The sequence below is a fragment of the Aphelocoma coerulescens genome, chromosome 3, assembly GCF_041296385.1.
Source record: "Aphelocoma coerulescens isolate FSJ_1873_10779 chromosome 3, UR_Acoe_1.0, whole genome shotgun sequence".
NCBI classification, from domain to species: Eukaryota; Metazoa; Chordata; class Aves; order Passeriformes; family Corvidae; genus Aphelocoma; species Aphelocoma coerulescens.
The window spans coordinates 6,637,313-6,649,918 of record NC_091016.1 but is presented as its reverse complement, the minus strand read 5'-3'; the positions used below and the strand labels follow the sequence as shown (position 1 = coordinate 6,649,918).

General features: G+C 45.5%; 1 protein-coding gene across 3 annotated transcripts in view; it reads left to right on the top strand.

Moving 5' to 3' along the window:
* PAK5 (p21 (RAC1) activated kinase 5) overlaps positions 1-12,606 on the top strand; it is an 87,576-nt gene that overhangs the window by 21,290 nt on the left and 53,680 nt on the right. Inside the window, exon 2 of one of the 3 annotated variants that reach the window (XM_069008974.1) lies at positions 5,697-5,824. The exons of the other annotated variants lie outside the window; for them this stretch is intronic. The gene's annotated coding sequence lies outside the window, so the exon portion shown is untranslated. The remainder of the gene's footprint in view (positions 1-5,696; positions 5,825-12,606) is intronic. 3 annotated transcript variants of the gene reach the window in all.

Here is a 12,606-nt window from a genome sequence, read left to right as displayed (position 1 = left end):
CCAGGTTGCAGATGTTGCTTGAGTTCACCTGAAGCCACCTCCTAACCAGGGACTCGGGCATTTGTGTTGAGCTGCTGCACATCCAGTGCCTGGATTCAGAGCAGGAGACTTCTGGTGTAAATTGCTGTTCTCAGGCTGTCAGGATATTCTGCTGTGTAACCTGGTGAGGTTTCTTTATACCCCTTTGCAGTAAACTTTGAGCTTCTCAATAGTCTCAGAACAAATGCTCTTTCTTTTGCTGTCTTGTCCCCTCTCCCCCTCCAGCTAATGGTAAAAAGTATTTTTAAGTGCTATTTCACATAAATCTGGGAGGCTGAGTGACTTAGAAGCCAGCTGGGAAGCTGAATGTGTCATCTCTGGAGTAAAACATAGATTTGGGGAGTTTTCATGGGTTTTTTTTCCCAGTGTTACCATTTCTGGTGGGCCAGCAGATGGAACTGCCCACGAGGCTGTATTTATCCCTGCAAAGCCAGCTGCTGCAAAATGCTGGGGCGAGGGTTGCTTTGACTCCTGTGCTTTGAAGAAGCTTGTTATTATAATGAGAATAATGTCCCTCTGTTTGGCTTAGCAACGTTCTGCAAATCACTATTTGTTCTTGAGCTTGTGTATAAATCCCAGTTAGTTAATTTAGGCCAAAGCTGCAAGTCTGTATTTGTTCCTATGAAAAAAAAAAAAAGGATCAGAGCAATTTGGGGGGCAAACATGATTTGTGAGATATCATCTGGTGAGATATCATCTGCTAAGGTATCTGGTGGCATCCTGGAAATTAAAGGGGTTTTCCCACTGTTGTGGATGTGATGCCATACCCTGCATTCTCCATAAAAGCACAAATGTGGTCATTACAGTGAGTGGCAATTGGCATTTAGGCATTTGTCACTGATCCTGAGAGGTCTTGGAAAGGCAGCAGCCAAGAAACGTGGGGCCAAGAGCACCATAAGCTAAGAAACAGCCAAAATAACATTAAAACTTTTGATATTCAGGATAAAGAAATTCAAAATAGTAGCACCAGTGGGTTCACAGTGCAGGTAGAAGAAGAAAGCTAGGATAGTAATAATAAAATAAGTACTTCTGGAAGCTCAGGAAGGCAGAAGCAGGAGGAGTGTTAAGTGCTGGGTGAAGCCCACGGCATCCATGTGGGAGCTGCCAGCAGCACAGCAGGCGCCGGGCAGCGGCTGCTGCCCAGGGACTCTGTAAATCCTGTGGAAATGAATATTTAATAGAGAAATAAAGTGATTATATGTATGTGTAAATGCTGTTTTTATCTCCCTGCTGCCCTATAAATGGCTGGTAGCTCTCAGCCCAGGAGGGCTGCAATAATTGTGGCTTCACTGACTTGGCTGATAAAAAATCAATTCCATTGGGATGATCTTATGCTTTCCTTAATGGGAGGCACTGGAAGCATTAGCCCTATTTTAAGTATGCACCTACAAGAAAAAGGGACTTGCTTGAAATCCAGCTTTCCCCAAAACTGGAAAATTCTGCAAATACTGCTTAGCTGTCTCTTCCTTGGCAGCCTGGGGACACACAGCACTCTGTAAGAGCAGTCACTTTTCCTGGTGTTCCCAGACGTTTTCCCAGCTGACCATCTTTGGTTTGGTTTGGTTTTACCTTGGCTTGTTTGGTTTTTTTCCCCCAGAGGAAAACTCCAAACTTTTTGCCAAATTTGCATTGTTTCTGTCAGTATTTCACAAGAAAAAGTTTCTGTTTCTATAGGAGTGCAAGGGAGACAGTTGGAAACCAAGACTTCAGACTGAGCTGAGTACATTATTTGTGGATGGATAGACCCATCCTCAGTCTCTGCTTGGGAGCTGACAGTGGGGCTGAACTGAGATTGGTGACATCTGAAGTCTTCAGAAAATGCTTTTATATCAACTTTCCCTGTGTTGTCTTGTTTCCTAGGGGCAATTTGTGATTTGTTCACTAATAGACTCTCTTATTTAGACAAATTAGACCTTTTTAACACCATTCGTATTAGCTGGTTTTGACTGCACTGTGTTAATTACAACAGGGATGGGGACACAGTAATTGTAGAGAATTGTTCTCTAATTTGGGGAAAACAGGCAACGCTCCGTGCCCAGCTTCCAGTTTGTTTTCTCTGTGTTTCAACATGGTACTTAAACCATTAACATAATCTTGGGGTGGCTGTAATTATGTGAATAACTGGGTGGGAAGGAGTCATAGAACAGTGCAAAAATAGCACCAGGGAGTGCAAACTTGGTTCTATAAACAAAATAAGACCAGGAGGAGGAGGGAAATGAGATGCCAGTGGTGCTGCATCCTGGAGCCAGCATGGATGGTTATTGTGGCTTATATGGAGTACAGGTGGGGACTGGGTAATGCCATCGCATATTGCAGTGGTCTTCATCTTCGCAGTGGAAATTGGGGGGTTATTGCCTGTTTCAGTTGTCCAGGAAATCGCTGAAGGCTTTGAGGAAGACCCAGCCAAGGTTCTTCAGGCACCACCTCTGGGATACATCTCCCAGGTCGAAGCTTTGGTCCCCAGCAGGATCCTCTGTTTACCTTCACTTAATTCCATGGCTCTCATCTTGTTCCCTCCATGCTGTGTGGAAGAGGGGAGCAGAGACCCATCTCCCTGCTGAAGCTGAGAACACCCAGCCCTGCTGGAGAGAGGGAGCCCTCCCAGTGCACCTGATCCCAAGCCTGATGGAAAGGACAGTGCTGCTCACATGCATGGGGACTGAGGTAAACAGTGTGCATCAGGACATTGGTTTCTCAGAGCTTGACTGTATTATTCTGTGTTTTAACATCTCTCTGGTGCTACTAAATCAATAGGTCTCCATTGCTGAAAGAATATATAATGCTGGCAGGGTAACAGAGCACATTCCTCTTTAGTGCAGAAATCTGGAATTTTGGCATCCCCAACACGTTGAGGATGTTTGAGCTTTCTCTCAATCCATAGGAACTTCTTGGCTACAGAATCACCTTTTAAAACTTTTTAATACTTTTCCCACTATTTTCTGGCTTAACAGAATTACAGAATCATCAGTGTTGGAAGAGACCTTTGAGATCACCCATCTAGTTCAAACAGCCACCTAACACCACCATAATCAGACCCGAACCACCAGACATACCCAGATGCTTCTTGAATACTTCCAAAGGCAGTAACTACCACATCAACTTCTTCCAATGCCTGACCACTGTTCTAGTGAAAACATCTTTTCTAATGTCTAATCTGAATCTCCCCTGGCACAATATAATGCCATTTCTTCTCATCCTTTCTCGTCAGACGTGGCAGGAGAGACTGATGGTACCTCACTACAACCTCTGTTTAGGTAGCTGTACAGAGGAATGAGGCCCCTCCCCAAGCACCTTCTTCCCCAGACTAAACAACCCCAGTTACCTCGACCCCTCATCACAGGACAAGTTTTCTAGACCTTTCTCCAGGGTTTTGCTTCTCTGCACTTGCTCCAGCACCTCCATGTCCTTTTTGAATTGAAGAGCCCAAAAACTGAGCACAGAATTTGAGGTGTGACCTCACCAGTGCCGAGTACAGGGGGACAGTTGCTTCCCAGTCTTGCTGGCCACACTATTCTTGAGAGAGGCCAGGATTCCTTTGTCCTTTTTGCCCACCTGGGCTCATATCTAGCTGCCTATCAAGCTGCACTCCCAGGTCCCTTTGTGCTTGGGTGCTCTCAAGCCATTCTTCCCCAGCCCATAGTGCCACATGGGGTTGTTGTGACCCAGGTGCAGGACCTGGCACTTGGCCTTGTTGAACCTCACACAGTTTTCCTCAACCCATTGATCCAGTCTGTTTAAACCTGCTTGATTTAAAGTTGTGGAGATCCCCCCAGCCCGGCCTGACACCTTTCCCCACATCTTAAAATGTTTTAATTGTGCTCCCCTGCAAGCTCTGTGCAGGTTATGTAGTGAAAGGGTTCCTTCACTGCTGCGCAGACAGAGGTGGTGATCCCCTTACTTGCCCTGCACCCATGTCTTGAAACCATCTTACCAGACTGTATCATGGCACTTTAGAAAGTCAAATCTCTTTTTAGCCTGACTTCCTAAGGAGGCTTAAGTGCTCATGCTCTGTTTATATCTTCATCCCTCCCTTGGAGAACTTTTGAACCCGTGGGCCCAGATCAGCCAAATTTATCAGCTGAAGGTGTTGATGGTAGTAAGGCTGCGAGGTTTTTTTTGGAGATAGATAAAGTGGTGACACTGAAAAAAAGCAGTTCTGTGTCAGCTCACGGCTGATCAGACATGAATTTCGCGGGAGGGGCTTGCAGGCACCCAGGCACACAGCAGCCGTGGGAATTGCTGTTTTTGCAGAGCCACAGCAGGAGCAGCTCCTGCTGCAGAGGTGCCTTGGCAGTGTTGGGGCTCACAGGGCCCCCCCATTCCTCTTTCGGTGGGGCTCAGCCATGTGAGAGGCTGTTTGGCTGTAAATACCTGCCTGTGGTGGAGGGGACATCACCACAGCAAAAGGGGCTTTGCAGTGTTACAAAATTTGGCAGTATTAGGGAGGAACAGAGCAAAACTTGCATTTTCATTTTTGCACTGTGAGCATACAGTGGGAGATCATGAGGGTCACAATAGTTCGGCTTTTTTTTGAAGCTCAGTATCTTGGAATGAAGTGATAGGGAATCTCTGATTTTGGGGTTTCACAATGGCTTTATGCACTTCTGGCGCTGGAGAAAATGTTGAATGAAGCCAAGCCACAGGGTCAGGCTCGGGAAAGCCGGTTCAAGCTGTATCTAGTCATGCATGAGTGTATGTACATACATGTATGTGCTGTTACATGCGTGTGTAGGTATTTATTTGTGGGCACGTGGGCTGATGTACTTTGTACTTCTGATGGCAGGGTGAGAGTCAGTATTTGTAATTTCAAGATTGAGAATACAGCGATAAAAGAACCCCCCCGTGGAGCCTTATCCTGGGGGGCAGATGAGTAAGTCTGACAGCTAAACTAGATCTTGTCACCATCCGAAACCTGTGAGCTCCTTCAGGCTTTGCGCCTTTTTCCTGAGGACACACGGGATGATTCCCCGCGGGCTCACCTGACCCGAGTTCAAAACAAACACACACCCCCGGCTCGTATCTCAGGAGCACGGAGCTCGTGTAAACTGAGCGCTCTCAGCAGCAGCCTCAATGAACTAAATCCTTCCCAGGGAGCAGGAGATAATCGCAGGAGGAGGCTCCGTTTCCCCCGCTGTGCATCTGTCAGGCAGCTCCCGCAGGGAGGGTGGGAAGCGGCTCTGCCGGCGGAGCCCCGTGGGGACCAGATGGGTGGGGATTAAATCTGCCCTGGCGGGGGGAATTGGGAGCGGCGCTGCCGGCGGCTGCGTCCAGGTGCAGAGGGGAGCATCCCACTGCAGCCGCTGCCACTCGGGCTCGGTTTGGGGAATGTACAGTTACTTAGAGGAGGAGGATGTGCTGCGGGCTGCTGAGGATGCTAAATACATTCCTACTCCAAAAATGATTGCATTTGAGGCCGGAAGGTGGAGTTGGAAATGGTTATTTGCTGATCTCGAATAGCTTTTTTTTTTGTCTTAAGTTTGAAGTTTATACCTGTGTCTTATGGTTTCAGTGGGAATAAGCTCTGCTTCTGTTTCAAGTCAGCGTTTGCCATGACAAAGGTTGTCTCATGTCAGTGTATAATTGGAAAAATACTGCAGAAAAGAAGACAAATTAACCTTTAATAAGCAGGACTACAACATTTTGTTTCTAATTTCTAGGACATGGCTCTGAGCCTACTGTAAACAATACTTTCTGGCAATTTAAATCACTGCTTTACTCAAGAAGAATTCAAATACCCTAAAAGAAACGGCATGTAACATCAGCAAAAAGGCAGCAAGCAAAACAGGCAAGTGCCTTCATTCTTCTTCTCTGTTCTTTTTAGCCTCTTGTATCTTTTGGGATCTTTGAGCTAAGAGCTGAGGTTCCCTACATGTGCTTCTCTGATGTATTCTACCAACTTCTTTACGGTGACCTCTCATTGCAGTAGTCATCAGGGTTATGTTGCGTGATTCCAGCAAAATCATCATCAGTTATCATCAGTTTTGCCTTTTGTTATGTGCACATCGTATTGTATCCTTGGCTTCCAAAGTGTTTTCTTCCTTGCTTCAGGAATCTTGCTTTCAGCCTTCACCCTTCAGTCTTCATGAAATTAATTAAAAAATAGACATTTCCAAAGTTAGATGTTTTTCTGCTTGGAAAGTCTTTGAAGCTTGAATTTCTACTGTCTTGCTTTTTCTGCTGTACCCTTGGTAGCCTTTTGTTCAGAAGGGTGTGGGTCTTCAATACTCCACTTTCCTACTGGCACATATGCCAAACTTCAGTACTTTAATAAGCACGTTATTGACGCTGGGACCTTTTGCACTGGGTTTCTCATTCTTCTCATGCCGTTTGTTATTTCTGGCCTATTAACTCTGATAGGTGATTAAATTTAATTATATGAAGTTGAACTTGATTATTTAACATTAATTAAACTACTCTGTGTTTCCATTCTTCAAATCTCTTGAGAAAGAATTACAATATTCCCTTTCTGGTGTAACCTACATTAGGAGAATTGGCTGAACTTTGTAAAGCTGAGTAAGAGGGGTAGAGCTTATTGGTTTCTTCAGGGGAGTGTTGGTAAGGCCTGGTGTTCAAGTTGAAGTGATGGAGACACTGGGCAGTGCTTTGCCATAATAAAAACCTGTAAGTAGAGCTGGTTTCCCTTCTTTTTTCTTTTCCCCCTGTTTTTAAGAATAGCCTTCAAGTTTCTGCTTTCAGGAGTCTCTTTATATCTCGTCCACATTCTCTCTGTGTGAGACCTTGTCCACAAGCATGGTATAAATCACAAATTAGGTAGTATAGGCTGTCTGAACCAATATTTTAAAATTAAAGTCCTTCTTATTTTAACCAGGGGCTTCAGAACTGAGTTGATTTAATCAACTTGAACATATTTAATTTGGTATAAAATATATTGTTGACCTGGATTTATTTTGAAAGGATTGAACAGTTATGAGACTTAGATTTTCATCTGGGTTTTTTTAATTTGATTTATGTATCTTCCTCTGTGGCATATTGTAGACAGTTCTTATGAGACATTTCAACTCTTTAATTCCTTTAAGTGGATGCTCATACCATAGCTGCATATAGCACAAGCTTTCTCAGTTGTGTTTCTGGTACCACTTCTTGAGTTTATTCTGCTAAATGTTTCCCAGGGGTTTTCTCTAATACTTGCATTAAATCCACTGCTTTTCAAACATTGCTGCCATAAATTCTCAGGCTAATGTACCCAAAGGAAACAAATAGGAAGATGAAGTAGAACGTTTTGTACCTGGACAGATACTACAGAGGTTGTCCCCTGGGCTGGTTCAGCCTGATTGTGAATCTGTTGTAACTGCCCGCTTTGCCCCCGATGTGAGCTAGCAAACGGCTGCATCCTGTCCCAGCTGATTCTGCTGCATTGATGTTGGCATTGGGGTGTCTCCTGTGTGTTGTCTGACTGACACGTGCAGCACAGCTCCGCTGCTCCTAAAGCAGTGCATCACAGCTAGGAAAATGAGAAAGCAATGTAAAATGCATGACTGGCTGGTTTGCCAGTCGAATAAGAAATGGTTTCTAGAGGCCATGAATTACGCGCTAAGTCATTTTTAATATTAATTTTATTGGCGCTTTATAAAGTGGCTCCAGCAGTGGCATTTTGAAAAGGTTCAAAATAGTTACAACCTGCAGCAAAGGGCAGCTCCAAAAAAATGATTACTTTTCCAGGAAAACCAATGGCAAAATAAGCAACTTCTTGCCTCAGGGAGGAAAACGAGACCTTGGTCCTGCAAACTTTGATACTTTGCAAGCTTTACTCTGCTTTGCTTTGAGTACAGGAATAGTCTCATTAAACCTTATAAGACCAAACAGCTGGAATAAAGTTATGCCTGTGTGTGTGTAGGATCAGGGCTTAAACCCCCCCTCAGCATCAGACCTGATCTGTGCCTCCACCTATGGGCTTGTGATTTCCCATGGAAATGCTCATGTGATGAGGAGGGGTCTCAAAGGTCTGAAATCCAGCATGGGCTCCTGGGGTGGTGTGGGCAAATCACTTCACCCTGCAGCTGAATGGGGCTTGTGCCACTCGGTGTTTCCCTGCTCTGCCTTTTTCCATGTAGGCAGCAAGTCCTTCGGGGTGGGACTGCATTGGATGTGCAGCGGATGCAGATCTTCCCCGGGAGCAGAGCCTGCAGTCTTTGTAATAACTGGGATGAGGTTGGCTCTTTGGCATCCATTAAACAAAATTCAGACAAAGCCCCTCAGAAGCGTTAAACCAGCATAGTTCCTTAAGTGGAGCTGGGATTGGTGGTGTTAAGATGTCTGGTTTAGAAATGTATTTTAATAAATCCTCTGCAATACCAGGACATAGCCAAGTAAAAGGTATTCTGGGCCAGGTTTTGCAGTTACTTGGGCTTCAGTGATGTGTGAATCATTGTGTCGACACAAGATCTTTTCCCTGTCTGCACAAGTGGTGTTTTTACCACGCGTTCAGAGTTTTTCCCTGTGTATGGAAATACCATTGCTCATTGAATTTATTGTTGCTGATGGGACTGAATCATCTGCATAACTCCCCGAGGCAGGATGCCATGGATTAATCCATGGGGCCTCATCCTGTGGGATGCAGAGGGCTCCTGGTACCCAGCGCAGTGTCAGGTGAGGATGGGTCTTGAACCTCCCCTTGGCCAATGGCTAAGGGTCCCTTGGGTGTGGTCCTGCTGGAGATACCTCTTCTTTCCTCTGGCTTCAGCATCTGGGAAGTGTTCAGCACCATTCCTGGGTCTGGGATTCTGAGCAACAAACCTGGGCAGGATGGACAGCTTTCTTGGCAGAGAAGGAAAGAAAAACCTGAGTTGTGCTGGCCCAGGTCTGTGTTCACATCTCAGTGTTTGGAGGAGGCGCTGGGAGACACCAATACAGGAGTGTTTAGAGATGGTGGTGAGGAGACTCCTAAAGATGCTCTGTTAAATCCCTGCCTTGAATAAGACCTTGCAAAGTTCTGGGCCTGCTTCTTCTGCTCCAGCTGTTTTTCATGTTCTCCAAAACAGTATTTTTGATAAATGTGCCATGTCCTTTTTGTTAAAAAGACATATTTCAGTTTTCATCTGACTCATGACGGGATGGTTCTTTTGGTCTCCCTTCACATCTTTTCTGTAACTGTTTTTAGTCATTCCTAGCAGAATGGGTGAATTCCCTTCTCAGCCTTTCCTTCTAGAGCTCCCAGGGGCCTTTGTATGAATTTTTCCTCCTTCACCAGCTCTGTCTTTGCAACCTACCTTTGCAGGGTACCCTCCTGCAAATCCCCGGATCGCTGGGTATCGGCCACCATGGGTGTTGTTCCTGTATTGAAAGGGAAAATATTTAGCAGCAAGTAAAATGTTCACTGGTGGAAAGCTACAGCACCTGCAACCCTCGGTTGTGTTTATGTTAGCAATTTCAATATCTTTGCCGTAATAACAGTAATTTAAACAGGTACTGTTGACTGAAGGGCAATTATTTGCCTGGTAAAAAATTTCCCTGGTACTCACCACAAGCTGCCACTGAGCCCCACTCTGCTGGTGTTTATAGAGCTACGACTGAGCAGCTCCTTTGAAGTCAGAGGCAGCAAAGGGACGTGGAGCCCGTGGAGCACTGGGAATGGCCCCCGGCACGGCTCCCCAGCCACAGGCCCTGATGCTGGACGTGGTCACAGAGGTTTGGGTTTTTTTCCTTCTGCAGAGATTCCTTCACAGCTGCTCTTCCCGACAGCCTGATTTATACCCTGGGATTTATGGAGCTGAACAAATGATTATAGAAGAGCTATGTGTTTTATTACACGGGGACTAATTTTCCCAAGCCAGAGGGCAAATCCTCTCTTCTCTACCTGCACTCTGGTTGTGCAGCTGCTGTGCATCCTCTTTGATAGTCTGAAAGCTGCAGATTAGGGGATTCAGGGGGCCAGAGGAGTAATTTATCCTCCTTTGGAGCCCAGGAGTGCAGTAGGTGTTGCTGTGGTTTGCCACCAGCTGTGACCTTGCTGGGGGATGCAGCAGCGTATGGGATGTCCAGCACAGCACAAGGGGAAGCAAGCTTTTCAAAATGGGAATTGGAGGAATTTTATTTTAATTTACATTTACTGGGTTTTTAGTCTCAAAGCCCATTGCAGGAGGGAAGCTGAGCACTTACCTCCATCTCCATGAGCTACTTCAGTAGTCCAGGATCCACATCAGCACTGCCAGAGGTAATGACATGAGTTAAAAGCGTTGCCTACTCCTCTTCTCTCCCAAGCATTCCGTCGCAGTAGGCTTGCACTGATGTTGCCAAGTGTGAGATCTGACCCACAGGAACCTCGCTGGTGCTGCCCAACAAGCCAGAGGAGACCTGGCTGGGCTCTGGGATCCTGGCACTCTGCAATCAAGAAATGCAGAATTCCACGTTTGAACCAAGCCCATCGAGCCTGGAGCATTGCCAGCACCACAGAGTTGCTGTTTCCATGGAGGCAGCTGTGAAAGCAGATTTTTCCTTTTAAAGAAGGCAGAGCCTGGGACAAAGCACATGTACTCTAATGTGGTGGAAGTCCTTTACCAGAAAGTGAACCCCTTTAATTGCTCCTGCATAAATGAGATGTTTCTGAGGCAATGGATGGAGATGGGATGTTACTGATCTCATAAAGTCTTGCTTCCATGGGAAAAGAGAGAGGGGTAAAGAGCTGACCCCAAAGGAGTTTTATGGATTTGTGAAGAGGGCTGACAGGTCTGTGTCTAATTAACTCATTCTGAGCGATCAGGCTGCTGGGAGGAATACAGAGGGCAGACACAGCAGAGGGGACCCGCAGCTGCTGCCACGCTAATTGTGCTACCATCACTTCACCTCATGGCTGATCAGATCCTCCTCCCTCTGCTTTAAGAGCTGCTGGGCTGCCTTTCCTCTTCCATACCAAATCGAGTCAAAGCTGCTCGATTAATTCAACTCCTTCTCACCTGGCCTCTCCTCCCTTGCTGAATTTTCTATTGCATCTGTCCCCTCTGACTCAGCCTCCCCTCCTCTAGGAGCCACTCACATTGATTTCTCCACGCTGCTTTTATCTTCCCAGAGAAACCCAACACTATTCCTGTGTTTGTGCCTCCTGTCCTGCCCTCACCACTCCTGCATTTCCCACTGCAGGCTCCTGTCTTCCCTACCACGCTGTTGACCTGTGCTGGTTTCCCTGTAGGGATTGTCTATTCCTTGCATCCGTATTACAGGCCCATGCACAAGGGCTTTTTCTTCAGCGCTGGGAGCACCCTTCCATGCAATTGCTGTCTCGGCAGGGAAATGGAAATTGATGCTTTTGCTGGTTGGGGGATGTCATGGTGCGGTGGTGGCTCCTCACCTGCCCAGTGAAAAAGAGCCTGGTGCTGGTAAAGCACAGAAGAAAGCCCTAGAGTGCTGGCTCTGGGAGGGGATAATGCTGCTTTTCCTGTTTTCTGATTCAGCAGCATAGATAGTGTTCAACATACAGAAGGCCTTTGCACAAAGATCAGGTGCACCGCGGAGCAGATGGATCACGGGGTGAGGAGGAAGGCAGCAGCGGGAAGCAGATGGGCAGCACAGTGTGGGGCTTTCCATGGCATTTGCTGCTTTGCTGTTGGAAGCTCAGAAAGGAGTTGCAGTAGGACCAAAGAAAGAGGGAAAAAAGATTGAAACTCATCAATATTCAGAAGAGCAGAGAAAACAAATATATTGACCTAAATGACCAGTGGTGACTCAGAAGCATAAAGGAAATATATGTAAATAGTGCCATTAACAGCTCGAGGGCTGTGGGGAAAAGGGGCTGGGGGCAGCTGCTGACTTCTGAAGGAAAATGCAAAATAATGGAAATAGTTTCTTTGAGGGTCCACTCTCTTCTGCCCTCTGTTCTTCTGCACAGAGACTCATTCCAAATGAGACTTGTAAGTTAATATTTTAACTTCTACCAAAAACAATTCAAGCACTGCTGCCTTCCTTGGAGGAGAGTGTCTCATAAAGCTAATTTGGAGAATAATTCGGTCTGAATCATCTCCACGTGATGCATCCGTATGAAATGCAGACTGATTGCAATTTCTGCCTGTGTTTCTCCCAGCTGAAAGCAAGCTGACCTGCAGTTTTTTGTTTTGGTGCATCTATAGGAAAATTTTGCTTTGCTGGCCTATTGTAATTTTTTTCCTTATTCCCAATTTTTTAAAATAAACAGAAGGGATTAACTGGAGTGGAAGGCTTAATTGACCTCTTTCAAACAAATCTCTTCCCTAGAGAAGCTTGAATTAAACCCCCACTTTCATTCCTGCAATTTAACTGACTGGTGATATCTCATCTGTAAAACAATGTACTCTGATTAAGCCTTAATGTTTTAGACTTTCGAAAGCTGATTTTATAGAGATACAGAATTTGTAACACTTGTCCTAAAACCTGCCATGTTAATCATTTATTAATGTTCTATTCTGGTTATATCTTTCACGTTTGTATTTGCTCTTTACTCTGTCCTTGTAACCACAGTTTATCTAAATTTCCTACCTAATCTTTGCAATGCCCAAATTTGCCTCTGTATTGCCTTGTTATGTATTTATTGATTTCAGTTCATGACTACATTAAGGAACATCCTTTTTATCTGCTACCATG